The sequence below is a fragment of the Nicotiana tabacum genome, chromosome 11 (assembly GCF_000715075.1).
Source record: "Nicotiana tabacum cultivar K326 chromosome 11, ASM71507v2, whole genome shotgun sequence".
Classification (NCBI taxonomy): Eukaryota; Viridiplantae; Streptophyta; class Magnoliopsida; order Solanales; family Solanaceae; genus Nicotiana; species Nicotiana tabacum.
The window spans coordinates 68374849-68380592 of record NC_134090.1 but is presented as its reverse complement, the minus strand read 5'-3'; positions in this window follow the sequence as shown (position 1 = coordinate 68380592).

Genomic DNA, 5744 nt, shown 5'->3' with positions numbered 1-5744 from the left:
ACCCTGAACGTAAATTAATCTTAGAGAAATACTTGGCACCCTGGAGTTGGTCAAACAGGTCATCAATTCTTGGAAGTGGATACTTGTTCTTTATAGTAGACTTATTCAACTGTTGATAGTCGATACACATCCATAACGACCCGTCTTTCTTCCGCACGAATAGGACTGGTGCACCCCAAGGTGAAGTGCTAGGCCTAATAAAGCCCTTATCCAGCAAGTCCTTCAACTGCACCTTCAACTCTCGCAACTCTGTCGGGGCCATTCTGTATGGAGGAATAGAGATCGGTTGAGTGTCAGGCAACACATCAATGCTAAACTCAATCTCCCTTTCAGGAGGAAGGCCTGGGAGTTCATCTGGGAAAACATCTGGGAATTCGTTGACCACAGGGAATGATTGTAAAGTAGGCGGTTTCGCCTCCGCATCCCTAACGCGAATGAGATGATAAATGTAACCTTTTGAGATCATTTTCCTTGCCTTAAGATAGGAAATAAACCTACCTTTCGGTATAGCAATGTTCCCTTTCCATTCAATGACGGGTTCACCCGGAAATTGGAACCTAACCATCTTCGTACGACAGTCAACATTTGCATAGCATGAGGCCAACCAGTCCATTCCCATTATCACATCAAAATCAACCATTTCTAACTCAAATAAATTTGCCGAGGTTTGACGACTACAAATCATCACAGTGCAACCTCTATATACCCTTCTAGCAATCACAGAATCTCCTATCGGAGTAGATACCGTGAGGGGTTTACTTATCAATTCAGGTTCAATGCCAAACTTATTAGCCACAAAGGGTGTAACATATGATAATGTAGATCCCGGATCAATCAGCGCATATACATCATAAGAAAACACAGATATAATACCTGTAACAACATCTGGAGACGACTCGAGATCCTGTCGACCTACTAGAGCATAGGTTCGATTTTGAGCACCACTCGAACTCGGCACTGCACCTCTACCCCTACCACGACCTGTCGACTGCTGAAAACCCTGTGCTGGAGGTCAAACTGATGAGGAAGAACCAAACACAGATCCAGTCGGCTGAGCCATACCATCACCTCCTCTATTAGGACAATCCCGCATCATATGGCCAGGCTGCCCGCACGAATAGCATGCATCAGAACCTCGACGACACAGTCCAAAGTGGGCCTTGCCTCACTGATCACAATGTGGTGTTGGGGGTCTCAGCTGACTAGTATCCCTGTGATGTTGCGAGCCAGATGCCCGCGAACTCTGACCTGGACCAGAATAGGATCGATCATATCGAGGCCTCTGAAACTGTGGAGGAGCACTAGCTACAGGTGGCGCCGAACTCCTCGAAAACTGTGGCCTGATGCGGCCTCTGAAGTCATCAGAATACCCTGCAAATCTCGCCCTCTTATGCTGGCCTCTATCCTGCTCCCTAACTGCCCTCTGCTGGCGCTTACGATCCTCTAGGGTCTGGGCATAAGCTTGAATACGGGAAATATCTATGCCCTCCACCAAGGAGGCTGTCGTACACTCATTTATCAGATGTGGTCCCAACCCATTCACGAACATATGCACCCTATCACTCATCTCGGCCACCATATGGGGAGCATACCTTGCCAAAGAATCAAACTGCATACTGTACTCTTGCACACTCATATTACCTTGTCTAAGGTTCAAGAACTTATCAGCTCTAGCTCGTCGTATCTCAACTGGCAAGTAGTGACGAAGAAAGGCCTCAGAAAATTCCTTCCACACAGCTGGAGGAGGGTTCGGACCCCTGGATCTCTCCCAACTATCATACCAGAGAACCGCTAAATCCCGTAGACGATAAGAAGCCAACTATTGCCTCTGTATTACTAACATGCATAACCCGAAGTGTACGATGAATCTGGTTAATAAAAGTCTGTGGGTCCTCTTTGGGGTCTGATCCGATAAACACTGGAGGGTCTAAATTAATAAAATCACGAACTCTTGTACTAACTGGTTTCTCAGCAGCACCTGTATTCTACCTCTGAGCCTGAGCAGCTACCAAGCTAGTCAATAACTGCAAAGCACTCCGCATATCCTGGTCTGGAGTGTCAGACGGAGGAACTGGAGGCGCTGGGTGCCTTCTAATATCCTCTGGAGGAGATGGAGTAGATGAGGTATGAGAGGGCATCTCACTTTGAGCCTCACTTTGTCCTGCTCTGACTTGGGGCACCTGACTGGTACCCTCTCCCGCTGCTGTATCAAGCCGTCTACTAATCGTTTGCTTCCTAGTCGAAGGCATCACTGGAAAAAAAACAAGGTGAATATTAGAGACGAACACTTACGACTCAATTCTACGCACGATCTAGATTCAGGAAGAAGGTAACAACCCTAGATGTCATGTAGCCTCCTGATTATAAATGTGGCGCGCTACACATCCATAATCAAGACTCTACTAGACACGGCTCATAGACAACCCCTAGGACAGACTTGCTCTGATACCAAGTTTGTCACGACCCAAACTGAAGGGCCATGACTAGCACCCGACCACACTTGCCGAGTACCAACGTACATTTCATCTAACCTTCATTATTATCTTTTAGGGCTGACGAGATCAATATAAATGGTAGACCTAGATCATGGACAACCAGCAATAAAATATGACGGCATGAACATATATAGCAGGGGATGACCAAACAATCAAGAAACTACATATAAGGTATGAGCTACCACGCTACTATGAAAGACTATACAACAAAAACTAGCCGACAAGGCATACCAAACTATACATGAGCCGACACCTGTCTATGAGCCTCTAAAAGAACATAAGTGTTGCAACATAGCCGAAACAGGGCCCCAACATACCCATAATGTCTATAACAAAAATTGCATACCAAGACCAAGGCAAGTCCGGAGAAGGGATCTCGCCAATCACCGCTGAACTGGACAGTCTACTGTGGTGGGGGAGCTGCACCTGCCTGTCTATCAGGACCTGCAGCACGACATGCAGCGTCCACAAATAAAAGGACGTCAGTACGAATAAAGTACTGAGTATGTAAGGCAAGGAACCATAAATACGATCAGTAATGTAAGCAAGGATAGAGAATATACAACCTGTAACATCTTAGTACCTCTGAGGGCTACTTACATGAAATGCATGATACATATGTATAAATACATAAACCTTTAAAGCATTCGCCTCTGTGGGCATCATCATCATCATATCGTACCCGGCCATAATAGGCTCGGTAAAAAAATGTACCCGGCCATCATAAGGCTCGGTAGAATCGTACCCGGCCACGTGGAGCTCGGTAAAACCCAACTGATCAGTGGTTGCACAATAGGTGTCGTACCCGGCCAACTATAGCGTGGCTCGGTAGAGTAAAATAGATACATATATATAATGCATGCTCGACTCATGGAATCACATTCTAAACCTTTCGGAGTGACGTAAGGTCGGTATCCTCTATACACGTTATTAGGACTAACTCTTCACTATGAACCTTATAAGAATCAGGAAGTACCAACAACATTGATAACATAAGAATAAGAGAAGCAACATTAACATCAATCGTTCCATAAGAGGGAAAACAATGTAAGTATTGCTAGCTTCTAAGAGTAGAGTATCTTGGAAGCTCGTTCATTACATTATGTACAATCGGAGTCGTGCAAAAGAAGGAAAGGGATAGCCTCACATACCTTGTATATACTGCCCCAATCTCAAGCTATGCAATTGTCAAAACTCCTTAGTCTACAATAAGAGAAACGATACTATCGTTATCATTTAAGCGTCATAACTATTATGTATCGACCACAACCTATTTTACGATGAAACGGACAGCACCTCCCCTATATATATGACCTCACACCATTCAAAACAGTCACCAAACAGCCCAAACAACATCAATAATAAACATATTGAGCATCCCAAAATAGTCCACACACAGCCTAATCACTCCATACATACGACGACCACCGTAGTCGTATCAAACAACCTGAAAATATTACGAATAACTATCAGCCCATAACCCTACATATATATGGTGTTTCTCCACACACTTCCTCCTCCAAAACTCCACAAGATAGTAGTAAAATACGCAGCCCAACAACAACGCAAAACAGTCCACAAAACAATAACATTACTACCAAGCCTTTCGATATATATCTCACAAGTTCTAGCTTCAATGGCTTAGCCGCAACTTGGATAATCTTAAATACATATAGAGTAAGAGGTTCCTTACCTTTATACAGAAAGAACAACTCCAATTTGACCTTAAATTTCCATGAAATATCCCTCCAATGCTGCCACAACAACAAAAAAGCGAAACTAGCGATCAATTAGTGTTTTTCGGCACTAGAATCACTTTAGAAGGCTTGAAATCACCTAGGATTGATATTAAGAACATGAGGGAGTATTTACAGAACATAAACCCTTTAAAACAACCTCCCACATGAGCTGGAACGACATAAAAATGAGCAACAAGAAGAACAAGAGACTTACTAGCGCCACGGAATTCCCGACACTTGATTTGTGTTGTTTGCCCTTTTTGGGTCTTGAATCTTGAGAGAACCTTGAGAGGATGTTCCTAGGGTTCTAAGGTCTGAAAATAGTGAAAAGAAATGACATAAAACGGGTTGGAGGAATCCTATATAGGTCCAAATATCTTAAACCGCCTTAGTGGGCCCCATAGAGAGGTGCTTGGCGTAGTCTCGTGAAAACGTGAATATCTCTCTACTCCGAGATTGTATCGATGAACGGTTTAATGCGTTGGAAACTAGACTCATAGATATTTAATTTAGTTGGTATATAACCCCGTAATTCCTTGTAAATTATGAGAAAAGATTAGAAACATTTGACCTAATATTTAAGTAAAATTATGAACCTAAGTTGCGACAACTTTTGTCGACTTTTGTTTCATAACTCGTTTGACTTCAAGACTTATGATACGGATATTATATGATTAAAATACCTTAATAAATGACCTCTTGAGTGTATTAAGCACCGCTAGATTACCTGAAAATACGAGTTACAACATCCTTGATTCGTTTAACTTCTAATACTAGTTAATCACCCTTATACACTCTTGTATCACTTAAGACCAATAGGATTGACTTCTTATCATCTCAAAGATAATTCCTTCTTGGATTTATGTTAACTAATATATGGCATGAACTAACACATGTGGATATGGGTTGTAACAATTGGAAGAACTAGACCCACCTCTATGTTATTGCAGCTGGCTGACAGGACAGTGAAACGACCCTCTGGTATACTGGATGATGTGCTAGTTCAGGTAGGGAAATTTGTGTTCCCTGCAAATTTTGTGATCTTAGACTGCAGAGTGGATGAAGATATTCCCATAATTTTGGGAAGACCATTCTTGGCCACAGGGAGAGCTCTCATTGATTGTGAAACCGGGGAGCTCAAGATGAGATTGAACGATGAGGAGATAACATTCAATGTGCAGAAATCTATGAGGCGACCAAGTGAATTCGCCAATTGTTCTCTTATTGATGCCGTGGATGTAATCGTGGAGACTGATGATGAGGTGTTAACCATTGAGGACCCCCTTGCTGCATGTTTAATGAATTTGAATGAGGTGAATGGAGAGGAACTGGCAGAATGGGTGTTGGCATTAGAGGGTAGAGGGTTCTGGGATAGAACTCTAGAATTTGAGCCCTTACACTTGGAAAATCGAGAGACTCCTCCAGCCAAGCCATCTATCGAAGAACCACCAAAGTTGGAGTTAAAGACATTGCCCAACCATCTCAGGTATGAATTCCTTGGACCTAACTC